The 17,954-nt window shown below is 42.6% G+C and overlaps 1 long non-coding RNA gene across 2 annotated transcripts; it reads right to left on the reverse strand.

Annotated features, from left to right (window-relative positions):
- LOC309881416 lies at positions 1–16,694 on the reverse strand. Of its 2 annotated transcripts, XR_014318127.1 has the most exons (5): positions 16,526–16,694; positions 6,140–6,253; positions 2,810–2,946; positions 823–961; positions 9–127 (listed from the first exon to the last, which is right to left on the reverse strand). It is a non-coding gene; the product is annotated as an uncharacterized lncRNA (long non-coding RNA). The 2 variants fall into 2 exon arrangements; XR_014318126.1 differs by lacking the exon at positions 823–961 and having other exon boundaries at positions 1–127.
- Between the last annotated feature and the right edge of the window lie 1,260 nt (positions 16,695–17,954).

Here is a 17,954-nt window from a genome sequence, read left to right on the forward strand (position 1 = left end):
TTTCACCATCCAGCCACATGCACACACTGCATTCTTTTTGCAGCTGTCACATCATCTGCTCCAGCATTTTCATTCCCTCCATGCAAACGTGCTGTGGGTTGCAAAGCACTGCAGTGTAGGAATGGCTCTGTAAAGGAACAGCGTACATTCAGTATCTGCCCATGGATTTTCACCACTCACCCTCCTGTCCCCCACAAAAATATGCTGAAAAAATTAATCAGAACATCATGGATTTATGGGATACATTTTTAAACACTGTAAGGAACTACTTATTAAAAAATATATGCATATATTCTTTTATGTATGCATATATGCACTGTATACATTGCAATGCTACAAATCTAGAACCAGTTCGTTAAAGATTACAGGCTGACTCTTGGTTTGCAATATTCCTTTTACTCAGACTAAAATGATGCTGTCGGCATGAATTTTGGCTCAGGCCTTCTACTTTAAAGAGTGCCAACTTCTTGATTTCTTGGGCTGATTGAGCTTCCAAGGGAGTTTCTGAGTTTGAGCAAGATCTAAAAGATTTGCTAACCCATCACCTCAAGGCAGAGGCATATGCTTACTTACATCAGCCACTCATCCCAGCTCTTGGAGCCTTCGCTTCCAAACGTAAATTCCAACTTTAACTTATTTCTCATTGCCACTTTGAAATGCATCTTTATACTCAGCAGAAATTATTCTGCTTTCTGCCTGCTCAGTCAGTTATCTCCTGAGCTGTGAAGACCAAGTCGTTTACTATTTGCATATTAACCCAAAGAGCAAACTCAGCTGGATGTTCTTCCTCCTAAGATTTCCACAGCAGACTTGTTTACTCACTTGTAATCAATGAAGGGCAACTGGGTTAACTCAGCTCCAATTCGTCTGTGTTGACAGGACCCCACTTGCAGGCATCTACCTTGGCTTGACCCAGTGTAACTCAGGGTCCACAGCTGCAACTGGGAGCAAACCTGCCTTTCTAAACAAGGTGAGGCACAGAAATCATTAAAAGCTAATGTGTACCAGGATCTGTAACAAATTTTCTCAGTTATCCAGATGAAAAACAAGTTAAGGCAGAAGGTGCTTTTCCTGTTAATACCTAATCCTTGCCATGAGTAACACTGCTGTCTGTCTCGGGATCCTGGGATCATCATTGCATGGGAAGAAGGGAAGTTTAAAAAGCAACAAGAGCAGCAAGCTCTGAGACCAGCAGTGCTGATCTCTCCTGCCTCCAGGACCTGGCAGCAGCAGCACAAGCCTCTCCCCCAGCCGTGCCAGGCCCGGGCAAAGGAGAGGTTGTTTACCACAGATAGGGCTGGGGAATTCCACCGTCACTTCTAGTTTCTCTCAGCAGCTCTTGCTTGAGTGCCAAATCTCCTTGATCTTGATAGAACAATGAGGGCGTTTCTCATTTAGGCTTTCAGGAAGCGGTGATAAATTTGAACACAGCACTGAGCCTTCAGCCTCACAAGCCCCTCGGCTGCTCTGCAGACTGGCAGCAGTGAAACACCTGGATGTGGGACCAGCTTGGCACTTGGCTGCTCGCTGCTGTTTCACCTGGTGTGCCTTCTGTAGCCCACCTAGGCCAGGCACCACACGAGGCAGCAGGTCACCTGTGTCAGCAGTGTTTGTTCAGGCAGAGCTTTTAATGCATAAACACACTGTCGCAAGCCGGCTCTTGCACTACCAAAACAGGTTCCTGTCCCTAATACTTATTTCCTTGACTGTTCCTACAACACTGAGAGGTTGCTTCAAGCTTGGCAGCACTGGGAACCCTCTAGAAACACCATACCCCTTGCAGCAGCTGAGGGGACTTCGCTGTTTGGAATGGAAGGAGCTAGGTGACAAAGATATTGGCATGTTAGGACCTTATCTACAGTCTGCTAAATGGGAAGAAAAAAAAAAATCCAGACATAAATGGTATTTTACCATACCCTTCCCAGCAGGCAGGAAGGTGAGGTCACTGCAGTGCAGGCAGGTGAAGACAGGACATTCCCACTTGGTGCTTTCCCCAGGAACCAATAAATTAATCAGCAAAGGGCAAAACACAGGGCTACTGTCCTTTGTCTGCTTGGCCTTATTGCTAGGCTTGCTTCCCTGAAATACTTGAAGAGACCAGTGAAGAAGCAGCGCTTCCAGCATGGATGACAGCTGGTGCTCACAGCTGAGGAGGAAGGCAGCTGGCCGCAGCATCCTGCCTGCATTCTCACCCAGCCGGGCAGCTGGGCTCATCGGGAGCAGCTGCAAATGAGGCATTGGCATCATTACTACAGAGTAATGAAAAATAAACCTTGGGAAATGGTACGAGCTCAGGCAAATCCACCGAGTTTTGCTAGCAAAAGGGTGCTAGAGGTTTCCAGTTTTCACCAGCTGAAAATGAATCGCTTACAATTATGCAGAAGAGTTCCTATAGGTGCTTTAAATTATCCCATGTATCTGAAGTTTCATTTCCCCTCAGTGAAGAAAGTTTCATTTGTGTTTTCTCTCTGATCACATTGAGCAATAATCATTAAGTGAAATGAGTCCAGCAGGGCAAAGTCACTGAGTTTCATCCACCTCTTTTACAGCTCCTATCAGGACTAACAGGAACAAGGAAAATGTTGCAATCCAACAACCCACAGTCAGAGATATCACCACTCCTGGCATTACTGTTCCTGAAAGCAATGTTCTGCCAAACCACTTTGTGCCTGTAATTCCAGTTTTCCATTATCTTTAGGTTTTTATGGGTCTGGTATTTAACAGGTTTGCATGCAGCACAGAAGGTAAGGTTGGAAAGTTGCCTTTTTCCAGCCTGATCTGATTTACCTCTGCAGAGAAACCAGCTTACCTGTCTGTCATCACACAGCTGGAGATGTAGCTATGTCACCACTGAGCTTGACTTCAGATTCCTCTTTGTTTCTTATCCTTTTCTCTCTCCTGCATGTATTTCTTCATGCTTTTGACATTTGTTTTCTGTGGAAATTCCTTTTTCCAGAGATAAAGAGAAGGTTTAAACTTAAGGTGAGAAAGATTTTGGGGAGGTCTTTGCAATAACAAGGCAGCAAGCGTCTCCTGCAATGGTGTTTCTACCAGAGGTCAAGAGGGAAATTTTAAAGGTGTTCAGCAAGAAACTCATATGACTACTGTATATTCTAACCATAAGGGAGGCCATAAAGCTCAGTGGGCTTAGTGGTATGAGCATCAGGCACTCCTGGATTCTCAGACTTACTGGCAAAGCCAGTAACCTGTCTTTTTAGGGTTAATACGGTTAATATCATCTCAGTCTTTTTTGTTTTCTCAGACTGTTTCACAAGGAAATAACCACAGGAATGTGGGTGCTGCGTTCAACATCAGTGCATTTCTGGCTTCTCAACTTACTGTAACTGCATTCTGAGTCAGAATCTTGTTTTCCTTTGATGGTCTATTTTGACTTGGGAACGAAGAGCATGGGAAGGTTGTTCTCCCCTCATCTAAGTTTGCTCCCCAGATGACATCACCAGTGTGGCTCATAAGCCCATGCTCCCCACTTAGGTGGGGATAACCTAAGCCTCACCTCAGAGAATGTAGGGAAGGAAGGAAATTGGCCCCAAAATTCAGTCCCGACACGGTCTGCCAGCCATGCTTGCCACCTCACCTCAAGTCCCCACGCACCTTCCATCACACCTGAAGACAACTTAGTTTATACACAATAATTTCCATGGTGCACGAAGCCAAATACGTGTTTATCTAACACATAATATCAACTAGGAACGCACAAAAATTTTGAAGCTTGAATAATGTTAGATCTCCTATTCAAGTTGAGACCGTATTCACCAAGAAAAGTCAGGTGAGATTTTTCCAGTATGGTGACATCTTCCTTTTCTTCCTTTACGCAATTAGGCACACAACTTGCTCATCCCAATTAATTTAGTCTTTTGAGAAAAATAAAATCCATATATGAAATCTAATAGCACAGGTAGATCTGCAGGGATTAACAATATGAAGGAGAACATTGTCAAGCATATAATGATATTTTGTGGTATGTTTGCTACAGCTAATGCTTTTAATTGCATTTTCCAGTTTAATTCTAGTAGCCAAAGGCTCAATGCACAAGGCAAATAAAAGACAGGATAATTGGCATGCCCAAGTGCCTCTTTTCAACATAAATCAGGCAGACAGCAAATATGAGTTGAGCAAGGAGATCACCATGTTGCAGTTTAATTCTCTCAAGATTTTGCCAAAATTAATTTCACACTGCAGGATAGAAAAACAGGCCTGGGAAGTGCATTCAAAATGTCAGGAGGGACTGGAGCCACAGTATCCCCTTCCACATTAGCATTTCACACAAGTGTGAGAAAGCTTGTAAGCAAACAGATCGAGGAGGAATAGGATCAGATGGAAACGTCTTTCTGGGTGTACTTTCCTATTCCCTACATTTGTCAGAAATTTCTGGGGAATTTGCATTAATAAAAACTTAGTAAAAGGCTTTTAATGTAGAAAGACCTTCCTACAAGCCCAACAGCAGCAAGATTTGCTCTTCCACGCCCAGCTGTTTTTTTGACATCAGCCCAGCAAATTCATGCAGAAGTGAACTATCACACTACTTCAGCTGGCGGTGCACAGCGCTCTGTATGTACACAAGGAGCTGCAAGATAACAACGATTTGGAGTGTAAATTCTCTGGGTCTAGGATTACGGATTTAGACTCACAAATACATTACCACAGCTTTGTTTTTAAATCCATCTGAGTCACAAGGTAAAATAAGTAAAAAAATTTTTTTTTTGAGTTTTAAGCCAAGGTGTTTTTTCTACTATTTGATCTACAAGTACAGCCACTGCAAAGAACTTTGAAACTGCTAACATTCATGGAGGCAGAGCAATCTGCTCATCTACCTGAGCCCTATGCGTTTTTTGTTTGAAGACAGAGTAAATAGGTACTTCCACTTATCAGCACTGCAGAGCTTACACAGTTTGTTTGGAGAAAGCTCAATTCTCTAGGGCTTTGCGTGGCAGCAGCTGAAACACAGCTGGTCACATTCTCTGCTGGTGTTATCCAAAATACTTCTGTTACTTCTGAGAGAAGTACCCTTAATGCTGGTAGACAGCTGACCTTATTGCATCTGCATCATGGTCTGAGTTCCAAACACTTGGCAGCTGTTCAACAGTTTATTTTTTTCTTTTTTTTTCTGACTATAAAGAAAACATGTCTGTATTTGGCTGCTACACAGATTATTTGGTTTCTAGTCTAACAAAACACTACAGTGGTGTTGTCAATCGCATCCAGTTTTGGAGAGCTACACTGTTTTGTACAGTATTTCCAGGCTTGTTTCCATTAAACAAGCCTGTTCCTGCTGCAGTTCATGTGACTTTGGCCCCCAGTAACCGTAATGAGGGCAGGATCAAATCCAATGTGTGGTCCCAAAGACACTTGTGCACATTTCTAACCCCACAGTCATTAGCAGTAAAAGCAAAACATTTGTGGAAATTCCAGTCAGCAAACCAGCCCCCAGAATTATTCATTTTGTGTGCATATAAAGCTGGCAAAGGACAAGGACAGGTAGGTCAAGGAAAATAGTGGGGGTAAGCAGCTGAGAGTGACAAAAAATCAAAAAATGAGTTTGACTGCATTAGTGCAAGGTTGCACTCTAAGGTTACAGTGTTTGTTCAATATATCCCTTGCTGAAGAAAAGGTCCCGAAGGGCGTGAAGTTTCTCCCCAGCTTCAGGGTTATCCCATTACCTGGGTGAACCTCTGAGCACAAACCATGCCTCTGCATCTGTTCCGTGACTTCTGCAGGGACTCTCTGCACAGCCAGGCCTTTGTGCATTTACCTGCTGATGTCTCAAGCGCAGAGGTGTCTTTACACTCTTGTACATTTAGTTTACAATCTTCAGTTTGGGTTAGTTTTACTGTGAGACCTTCTTTACAGTCAAAAGGTAGTGTTATAAGGGATGAAATCCAGATGTTCCGTGTTTATCCAGGATTAATGATTTCATAATACTCAGTCTGCAAGTCATGACTAGATTTTTTCAGCTGCCAGCAGCACAGCCCAAGTGTCAAGCTGTGTTTCCTCTGCTCGGTACATTCACAACACTGAGCTGAGCTGCAGAGATGTTAAATTGCCATGGCTGGGAATTAAAGCTTCAGAAATAAATATTTTGCCTGTGGAAAACCAGATTGCACAAATAGATAACGCATACCTTAACAATGCTCCTCAGGGTACAAATGTCCACTTTCTGGAAACACTCAGCTCTGTGCTGACAAACGAGTGAAGCACGATGCTGACCACCAGCTGACCTTTTTTCTGGTTCTGCCTGTGTCAGGATAAAGCATGGATATTTTTTCAACTACACAAATTTGGCAGCACTGATACTGTTATATTAATGCAGGGTCTTAAGCAGAACACAACCTAAGGCCTTTATCTTGAGATAATGCTTTCTGCATTTGACATTTCTGTTCAGAAGATGTATCTTGGCCAAGATCACCCAGCATTTAAACCCTGTTCAGTTTTTCTTACCTTTACAGGACTTTTGCTCTCTGCAGCAGCTGCTGAGATTCCACCAAAGAGCAGAGATTAGTGAGAAGATTTTGGAGAACTACATGCTTACCAAAAACTAAACTAGTTTAATCTGAAAAAGATATTTATGCTAAGAAAATTTAATAGCAGCTATCTTATATGCAAAAGAGATAACTGGTTCAACTACAGTAGTACTCCATCAGGGGATTAATGTGAACCAGAATATTTAAAGCACAATAAGCAAAATTTTGCTAAATGCAGCAAAACTCAAGATTACTTTACACTGCATAGACTGTATGCAGGTATCTGAATATCTGTATATTTAGATAGTAGCACGCATACATTCACACACCTCTGTATCTGTGCAGACATGGTGGGTTTAAGTCTGAAGCGGCACCATGTGCAAGAATTATCTAATCAGTCAAGTTTTTAAGTAATCTGTTTCTCATGACATCCCTTCCCTGGGGGAAAAATAAAACAAAACGAAACAAAACAAAGGTTTGTCAAGTTGTAAAACTCAGTTCTCACACAGTGCTTTTCAGGCTTGAATTCTTCCTGATTCACCTGTGGGGGAGATGGGTGCTGAGATTTCTTCTGCCTGACGGTCCCCCTGAAGACAAGCACTAGCAGCATGAACATCGGGCTGCAGACACAGCTCCCACTCCTTGTATGCCTGCAAGTCATGCTTTCACTCAGAGCAGACTTCAAAATGCTTTTTTCATGTACAAGTCTCTGGATTGACAATTGTTATGGGGCCGTGCAAATCAGACACAGGCTAAGTCAGACAGACAGCAAACCATGGCGGCAAATGAGGAATGCCTTCAGGCACCTGTTTTGATTTAAAAGTGCTAATGAAGCAAAAGATGTTGTTTTTGCCTACAACTCTCTTCCCACAAATGTCGCCTTGGGAACATTTATAAAATTCTGGAAACTTCCTGTATTGCATTTTAAGAACCATAATCTAGAGCCACTGGCAGGCAGCTGCCTGGCTACACTACTTCTTTCAGATTGAAGGAGGGCTCTTTGAAATCAAGAGAGAAGTCATTAAACCTACTCTGATTTCCAACAGGTAAGGCAAAAATGCCTTCAGCAATTCACTGCCTTCAAAACAATTCAGTGTTGAAGAAACCTGATTCACTTTCAATGCAAAGAAACTTAAAATCCAAATCAGCTTGGTGGTATTCCTCACCACTCTCTGAGGAATGAATTTATTCCTTAGATCTAGTCAAATTCTCCCCTCTTTTAGTTTAAAGCCATCCCCCTTGTCCTGTCACTATGCTCCCAGTGTCCCTTCCCACCTTTCCCCTAGGCCTCCTCCAGGTACTGCAAGGCCGCTGTGAGGGTTAACAGGCACAGTTCTTTCACAGAGCACAATGCCTGATTTCCAGGAAGGAAGCCATGCTTGAAAAGGGAGGTTTTAAAAACAATGTGCTCACACCTCCTTTTTGCTCTCAACAAAACTTCCCGAAAAGAAGAAAAGGGGAACTCAGGCGGCAGCCATGGATGAAGGCTTCTTGGTCTGGCCCAGCACCACCTTGCCCCTTAAACGCATCAAATAAGCTCTTCGTGTCACCACACCCTAAAACAGCCACCAGAACTGAAGAAGATTGCTTTTAAATCTAGTCAAAAAGGCGTGGGAGCTGTAAACTGAACTGCCACTGGGGCAGTGCCCATGTGGGGTCAAACCACCACCTCCGTGAGGCTGCTGGTGGTGGCTCTCAGGCGGTGTCTGACTGACTCCTGGCTTGGACCCCACAGGGACCTCTTGAGGGGGCACCATGGCATGGGCACCATCCCAGCACCTTGGGAGGCACCTGAGGTAGTTACTGACTGCAGAAACAAAAAGCGGGCTCGACTGTTTAATTCAACAATCAACAGCTTCCTTCGCGGAAAAGCACCGTTCGGCCTGAAACAAAGAAAACAAAAGCAAAACAAAAAAAAAGTCCTTCTGAAGGAAATTACTGTTCTAAACAGGAGCAATCCGACTTCATCACTGTGTGTAAATATCTGAGGGGACGGCGTCAGGAGGACGGAGCCGGTCTCTTTTCTGTTGTGCCCAGTGGGAAGATGAGGCAATGGGGAAAAACTGAAGTGCGGGAGGTTCCAGCTGAATAAGAGAGGGTATTTCTTTACTGTGAGGGTGACAGAGCCCTGGAAAAGGTTGCCCAGAGAGGTTGTGAAGTATCTCTAGAGATATTCAAAACCTGCCTGGATGCCATCCTGCACAATGTGCTCTAGGTGATCCTGCTCAGCAGGGGGTTGGACTACATGATCTTCAAAGGTCCCTTCCAGCCTCGGCCATTCTGTGATTCTGTGGTTTCTCTTAAATAGGAGTTGCCTTCCAAAATGCGTATTTCATTACAGGTAACATTAGGGAGATCTTCCTCCCTCATCTGTTTGACAGGTGGGTTTCAGCAGCCTAAAAATACTCAATAAAAATTTACAACAGGGGTAACAGGGGTGATCGAGAGCTAGTCACAATTTATTTATATATTTATTTTTTCTCAAAAAAATCAACTTAAAAGACACCAGAGCCTGGAGGCAGTCCAGATTCCATCAGCTGGAGGAGCGGCTGAGCCCATATTGCTGTCAGGGCAAGCTGAAGCCTCCATGGTAGGTATCGTATCAACCCTGATTATCATGTCCTGCCCCCACCACTGAAGCCAACAGCAGCATGCTGTAAGGGAGCAGCCACTTCTGTGACACCGTGTCATTGTCTCTTAGTGTTTTTCACCTGCAACATTAAGGTCCTTTTTAAAATTAAGCCCTCCAGTCACTCCCTTTTGCGTGAGGCCACTCTGTTCCATTGATACTGTGTTCTTTCTGCACGGTGAATGGTTCTCTGCTGAGAGGTACGCTTTTATATAGTGATATTTCTTCTCTATGTGATTAAGAACCTAATTGTCCCAAAGACATTATAGAACTGCAGCCTTATCAAAGGCAAGGAGCAAGCTCAGCTGCCTCCAGAAGTCGTAGAAAAGAACATAGAAAGGAACATATTTTAACCCAAGTCAAGCCCTTAGATAATTGTTTTAATTAAGTCAGTCATGGAGGTAGTTTTACAATCTAACTGTGCTAGAGAACTATTTTATTAGCTGATGGCAGTCATCAATTATTTTTCAAGTGCCTTTTTGTGATAGTTTCTTCCTAGTTACAAATAAATTACTTTTATATTTAATTTTTCCAAAGAACCATTCTGTTGCAATATTTTCACTTTTTCCTTACCCCAAACCCCACGAATATTTAACCAGCTCAACCGGTATGTATCCACAGTGCAAAATTATCCAGAAGAGGAGAGTAAAGAAATGGAACATTTTACCCAGTCAGATAGCATTGACACACACCACAAAATATTGCCGTGTCCTTTGGCACTCTGTGCTTTGGCACCATGTGCTTTGCCAAGGCTGAGCCCCGCCACAGACGTACCAAAACATCTCCAAGGCTTTTGCGAGAGCTGCCTCAGCTCTTGCCAGTGTAGATTTCAAGCCGTGCTTTTCCTGCTCTGTGTATGTATGTCCGTGTAGCTGTATTAAGAACACAGACATCCTCTGCAGCCTTCTCCCTGGCAATCTCATCTACTGAATCTGTCAACACAACTTTTCAACATTCGTCAGTAAAAAATTTGTAATGGTTTTATGATTGCAAAGCATATTACAGACAAGTCTGCATTCCTTTAATATCTGGGTTTATGGTTGAACCTCCAGGTCCGTGCCTTCACTGCATTTCCAATCTTTTGTCCTCCAAAATAAAAGTTTATTTTTTTTTTCTTCATTTCCTTACACAATCTAAGAACTTTTATCAATTCTAGGAGATGGGCTTTAATAAAGGTCAAATATATTGATATGAGTCATCATATGAACATTTTCATTAGCCAAAAAACTGTTTTCTTTCCGCCCATCCTTCGCTGCCCTGTGCAGTTAGTCATGCTCTCAGCTATGCCTCTGCAGCAGTTTGGTGTCCCTGCTGTGAAACAGCTTCCAGTGAAACAGAGTCAACACAAACTTTTTAGAAGTAATTTTTTTACCTTCTTCTGTGATCTGCCTTTCCATTGTGGCCCCAGTCCTCCTGCTCAGCTCCAGTACTGCACAGGAGCAGATGGCCAGGCACTGCTGCTGCCCCTGCCCCAAAGGTGAACAAGCAAGCCCACAGGGGTACCTGGGGCTTACAAGGCTTGCCTGGCTCCTCTGCAGATGTGGGGGCAGTGGGGATTTTCGAAGCCTCCAGGCCCTACCCACTGCAGGACCATTGCATACACCCTCTGCATTACCTCTCGTAGCCTCTCCCTCCCGTTGAATGACCCGGTCACCTCTCCTTTTCCCCTGCTCAGAAACCTTGCCTATGCTAAGGTGAGAGCATCGTCCGAGAAGCTCTGATTTCCAGCCCTAGGAAGAATCAACAACCCTACATATCCACTTGGAAATGCCATCTGAAACTATATAAATTCCTGAATACTGTGCACTCAGGTCCGAGGAGAAGAAGGCTGGGATAAAGAAGGATGGGATTTTGACAGGACACAAAGCACGTTTTGAAGCCTCTTTCTTTCTAAGTGTTGACATCTTATGTTTTGTTTTCAGATGGACTTTATTTGCATTACCTGAACAAACTTTCTAGTTAATAAATTACTTAACAACTCTAAGAAACCAGAGTAGTAGGTAATCTGCTGATAATCTTCTGGTGTTCAGACACAGAGGAGTAGCGACTGGACAAAGTTGAATATTGTGCTTGCTGGCAGGTCTCCAGGATTTCTTGGTAGACAACTCATGTATTAACTCACATCTCAATTAATGAGGAAAAAAAAAAAAAGTGCTATGAGTTGTTCAGAATGAAGTACTGGGCTGCAGAGAGCAATCACACTAATCGTCACTGCTCTAAAATTGATTTTTTTTTTTAAACTTTGTTGTTTACTTTAAGGTGGTGTTTTGGTATCTTTTTTCATTGGCTATTTATTGTCAGGAATCTTTTCCAACATCCTTCCTAAGTAAATAAGGAAATCCTTCTATAAAGAGGCCAAGGAATTGTTTGTTATACCTTTTTTATTCCCAGACACTCAAGTTCTTGTCTTGCAAACTAATGTCAGCTTGAGTTTAACTCGAAAATTTTGAGTGAGGAAAAGTGAAAATCGTAGCCCCAAGAGCAAATATAGCACAGCTTAGTGAAGTACACTGCAGTTTGCTTTTAGTTAAATATTGCTATCGTTATAAGTGTTTTTCAGTTAAATATTACACAACTTTGGATGCGAATGATGAAAATAAAAAGAATGTTGACCCAGGAGACAGCTTCCCTTTCGATTACTTCTCCTACCCTTTCTGTTTTCTGTGTTTCAGTTCTGTTCAAGCCCCAAAAAATATCTTGCACCTGGCAAAAATTGCCACCTGTAAACAACACCGGAGCAGTTCAGGCTCCCTCCCTGTGGCAATCAGGCCACAGAACCAGTTTCATACTCTGCTTACTGGTAGCTGTGGGGAACTTCCTCCCACTATATAGTGACCTGTTATAACTTCCGAGTCAATTTAGCTTTATAATATGTATTTATGGGGTCAATAAAAGGCGAGTAAACAGCGCCAGGTGCACAGGGAGTCTGGGCTGCTCCAACACACACACACACACGTTACATCAGGCGGCTGGTTTTCATGCTCCTAGGCTAATTCATATTCATTACTACTTCTAGAAAAGGCAGAGTTATTATAATTAGTTCCCAGAATCTGAACCCGGATTCTTCCTCCCAGGCTTTTTCCTTGTCCTTCTCATTTGTCCATCTTGGCCGGATATCAGAGACTTGCGCAGTGTCCCATGCAATCTTTGTCTTTTAGTTGTCCTTCAGCTTTCCCCTTCTCCTTAATCTCTTGGCCAGATATCAGAGACTTGCGCAGTGTCCCATGCAATAGTCATAATAGTTAGCAGTTATTCTGAACCCCCCCAGATATCAGAGACTCAAGGTTTACCCTTCAAGCCCTCTATTGACACGAATTGCTGAAGCATTCCTTACAATCCCTCATCTTCTTTTTAATATTCTCAATTCCTGTCTCTTCTTCAACGTTTGCCAGTAACAGCTGGATTTCACCAGTCAGTTCTTGGGGGGTCCATTTCTTAAGCATCATTATTGACACATCACCTCTCTTCTCTACCGAAGTTATCACAAATTGGGCACTATTTATTATTCGGCGTATCAATAATGTAAAGCAAGCTATCAGACAAGGTATAAATAATAACATCATTACACCCACTTTCCAGGACAGAAAGGAAGTGCCTTTGCTCTTCAGTGTCACTGAAAACACAAGCTGCCCACTAAAGATCCACATACACAAGATAGTTTTGCACCTCCATTGTAGTGTGTGCATGCCATTTATGCACTACCTTCTATAGCATAACAGTGTGTACAATTTTATCACTGCTGAGATATTGTTGGCATGTTCACTGACTCCAATGTCTCTTTTCAGGTTTGCTTCAAATAACTGATAACCCAACAACATGCACAAGCAATTTAGGTTCTCCTCTCAGTCTGCACAATCTTGCACTGCCTTCACTGCCATGCATTTCACATTCACTAACCTCTGAAGGTTTCCTATAAAATTCTGGGCAGCCCTATCCAGCCCAGACCAGCCTGTATAGTCCCTGATCTCTCACAGCCCCCCCCCTGAATTTGCAGCTGTTCACCTGCAGAAACAACAGCTGTTAACCTAAAAACCAACAACAACAACACAAAACAAAACAAACAACAAAACAAACAACAAAAACACAACCAAAACCAAACCAAAACCAAACACCACATCTGAGATGTTGCAGATACCACCACACTGAATTTAAAAGAGCATTTTCTGAGAGAGAATCACTACACTTTCAGTAAGTATAAAACGAGTGGTTGAAGAACCTTTGTATCGTAAAGTAATGAGTATCTAGATCAGAATATGCAGCATTCAGCAGTCTTCCAGGCTCCAGGTTCATAGATCACAGATCATAGGAGTTCCCAAGGCTCTCCAGTGTCCGTGCTGGGCTAGTGCAACAGAGACCAGTATAGGCATTGCCCACTTCACCTGAACAAAGCAGCCACCAAGCAGTCCCAACATCTACACGGCAGCAGAACACAGTGGAATAAAAACACCTAAAACAACCAGAAAGTGTACACACAGCAGTTGATATCACTGTACAGATCCTCTTCCTACATATGCAGAGGTGTTGTGGGTGCAAAATACAAATTAAACTATTCCCCACTTCTGTTATTGTGTCCTCAAGATGGTTTTGCTGATACAAATACAAAACCAAATCCACATGTCCTCAGCATGGATTAAATACGTTGCAGGACAAGCCAAACCAGGACTGCAGGAAAACAGATTTTGCTGGACAGAGCTGAGAATTTAACTTCATGCCATGTTTTTTCAATCATATGATAGAAAACAATCCATCCTATTAATATAATACAAAGATATGGTCCAATTCATTGTGCCTTTTTTTTTTTTTTTTTTTTTTTTTTTTTTTTTTACTAGTTACAGGAATAGGGAAGGGTTCATGTAAGTAAAAATACTTCATGTAAGTAAAAATAATTCCCAGGTGCTTCTCCCCTGTTTCTCTGCACCCACAGCATTTTGTCACCAGCTGGGAGAAGACATTCAAGTGAGACCCCACATGCAACATTGACAGCACACAGGAGTGCAAAGGGCAGTTTCTCTCTGCTAGGAAGCAGAAATCTCACTCAATTCTCTACCTACCACCTTGTGCATTGCTTTTAATTTGTCCCAGGAGGAAACTATAGCTCAGGCAAAGCTAGAAAGATATATGACAGATATATGACAGATGAAGAAACCTTTGAAAAAGTCATTTTTTGCATAGAGACCTGGCACCCTAAAGAGAAATATTTGTCTTCCATTTTCAAGGGAGGTTAAAAGCACTCATCTGTGATGAAGATAATCAAATTTCATGCTTCAAGGCTTAAGCTGATTGCTTAGCAGGGCTTTGCTATGTGCCAGGGACAATTCTTTTTCTTTCTGAAATGTTGCAGAGGCAACTCGGTGTGTTATGGGTTTCCTCCCAGCTACCTCCAGAGATGAGGCTGCAATGAACCTGTTTCAACATTATCACTCTGTTAATATAATATAGAGGCAGACTTCCACGCAGCTGTAAACATCCCTTTTGCTCCCATCACCAGGGACCCTTTGCATCGTCTAGTGCTTCACACAATCTGGTCATGTAGCAGGGTAATAGCTGCATGGCCAGAACCACCCTTAGCATCTGCACCTGAGATGCATTGCTAAAGAACTAAAATTCTGAGTTGCAGCACTACAAATAGTAATTCAAACAATGACACGTGAAAGATTATAAAACAAGGACATGACAAGGAATCTTGGACCATAGCACCCCAGTGAGACTAACTGCACTGATTCTCTGTGTTTTGCTGGGATGTGCCTGGTGACAGTACCTGGCATTTGGCTCAGCCTGCATTACTGCAGCCCAAGACTGGGGCTTCAACAAACTCACAGCAAAGTTTAGCATCAGAAGATGTTCTTTAAGCCACAGCGACCCAATAAACCAGTTAGGTTGCCCAGGATATTGTATTGCACAAGAACTGATTTTCCAGAGATGCTGCCAACAAACTTCAAATCCATGGTAATGATCTTACAAAGGCATACAAATCTGGAGAATGCTGCTTCCACTATTCCTGTCAATGCTAGTGAGGACACCACCATCCAGCATGTGCATTCCCTTGTGTGGATGCAGCTTCCTCTTGCAGTGTAAACTAAACAAGGGAATTCCCTTCATTTTCTGTTCTCAACCATCCTACGGTGATATATTTGTATCAATACTACAGACTAAAAAGCTGCTATGTTCTACTCAAGAGCTGGCTTTCTGAGCACAAACTTTTGTGGAAGACTAAAGAAGTTCTAACTGTCTTAAAGACGAAGAGTGTTCAAAAAGGACAGCATATTGTTGGAAGTGCCCCTGTGAGAAGGCTTAAAATACATACAATATATGAACAGGGAAATGGTTAAATATTTTGTCAACTAAAAATGAGATGTCTGAACTTAGACCTTGAGCACTAATGTTACAGCTTTATTAGAAATCAGTGTGGTATGTACATGCACACATACTGCTCCATTTATCAAATCTACTGCATGGGATATTAAAAAAAGCCAGGTCTGAATAAATTAATTCAGAGGTGCATTTGGGGGAAGCTAGGCCATTGCTGTTATATGTGCAACACTATAGGCTAAAAGGGCATTGCACTGATATATCCACATTCTGATCCCACGACAGTGTTAAAGATGATTAACTCATGTATTTGCAATGGTTCACAACTGACATCAAAACATGAGGTCTGAATCTGGTGCAGGGACCACAAGGGAATTAGCAAAACACTGAAGCCAAGCTGTGATCTGTTGCACATATGTGCAAATAGGCGGACCACTCTGAAAGGTTAACTCCGCAATGGCTGGCACAGACTGGGATTTTTGTGCCGTTCGTGGCCTGTGCCTGGGGGAGAAAAGTGTGGTGGTGCCCCACATAGCACTTGGAGGCCATGGAGGTGGCCACACACCACCACAGCAGAGCAGTGACAGCAATTTCTTCCTCTGCTCGTGCAGCCACATATTCAGTGGCTTCACAGTAGGAACTAATGGCTGAAAGTAGCCCAGCCCAAAATGACAGAAACATTCAGGTGCCCCTTGATGGGCATCCAGTACCTAAGTTAGGGGTTAGCTTGTAAAGCAAGATTTAAGTTGACACCTCATCTTTGGTGACAAAAAGCTGTGTGAGCCCTCTTCCTGACAGGTTGGAAGCTACAGCCTGAAAGCACAGCTGTGGGGCTGCTCTCATCACCAGAACAGCTAAATTCCCTCTCTGCAACTACAGCACTACAATTACATGCTTTGATACCTGTGACGAAAAGCACAACCTCCTTTGCCGCTAGGCAGAGAAATCAATGTCAAGAACTGCTATTTACTCAAAAGTCAACTCTGCTTTCTCTGACTTGGAAAACGAGCATGGGCCCTGCTGCGCTGGGGCTCACAGGGGGCAATAGCAGAGATAGTAACAACCATCTGCATCACTTCAGGAAATATATGTATAAATACAGGCAAACCTCTGTCCTCCTCTGGAGATGTCACTGCTGGAGACGAATAGTTCCCAGGTATTGCAGGTCCAGTGTCAGGTGTTTCTTTGACAAGCCATATAACACAGGTCTTGAGCCCACAGCACAGATGAAGGTTTAGGCCTGATTAAACGGTTCACTGAGCAAGCTTTAATAGGATGAAAGAACCGGGAAGAATCAGAGGTTTTGTAAGTGAGATGCTTTGTTCCAGCACTACACAATGCACAGAAATTATTTTTCTTTAAATGAGTGCTAACAACATTCCTTCCCACTGGTGTCATGACCCTGAGTTTTTGCTGTGTAAAATCTCATCAGAGCAGTAATTTTATACTCTCTGAACCTTTGAAACAAGTTATTTTCAGTATAAGTTTGCACCTATTAGACAAAATTAACTTAAAAAATGTAAACATTTGAAGTAGCAAAGATTCTCAATTATATTTGATGGTGAAAACTGTTGGAGTTTCACTCTCACATTAGCCTCTGTTGGTGTGGAAAACCCATAAACATTTTATCATTGTGCAATGATATTTTAAGATTTTAAGTACATTTGAGTGTTTTTTTCCTTGGTTGTTTTCAAAATAAACTTCATTAATTTATCCCTAGAATGCTGACACTGGCTAAACAAGTATTAAAACAGAGACATAAGCAATATCCAAGGAAGATTTCAACTGATGGGTAATGGAGACACAGACTAGGCCTGGTAGACATCTACAGCTTGTATACACAGTTCTTGAATAATCTTTCATGAACTGGTATATTAACCTATAAAAAAAAAATAGTTCTGTTACAGTCAAGGAGAAATTTATAAAGTCACAGAACAAAGACTAACTCATAGTGAACAGCAGGAGGGCTTGCTTTCCTGGGCTTGCTTTCACTTTTGTTTCCATTCTTTTCTTGAAAGTAAACACTGGAGGAAAATTTGTTTCCTTCAAAGTCAGTTACTTGAATGCTTGGAACGAAACTCTACACCCTCTGCTCAGCATGCTGGATTCTTCTTCCAGGTTGGTTGACTGCTCTTCATATGGCTCCCTCAGGTGAATTTTCTTGCTTAGGAACTTCTCGCTTAGGACTGAGGTCATTTTTTGTACGATTCTCTCTCAGGTATATGCTAAAATCTCTAAGGCTCTCGTGTTCTGGAGTTGATGTAAAGAGCTACTGCACATTAAGCAAAGGCAAACGGGAATCCCACTAGTCCTGCTCCAAACAGAGCCGGGATGCTGCAAAACAGAAGGAGCCCAGAACGTCCGACTGGCGTGGCTCAAAAGTCACAGGACGAGACCATGAGCTCACTTTCAAGCAAACATTAATCCTCTCCATCTGACATATGTTTTGGAATTACACGAATTTGAACTGTTTTGGCACACAGATTAATGCTGCAGAGAGCCAGACAAATAAAGTGCCTGCTGCCACGTTCAACAGG

This window comes from Aythya marila (genome assembly GCF_965140915.1).
Source record: "Aythya marila genome assembly, chromosome: 9".
NCBI lineage: Eukaryota > Metazoa > Chordata > Aves > Anseriformes > Anatidae > Aythya > Aythya marila.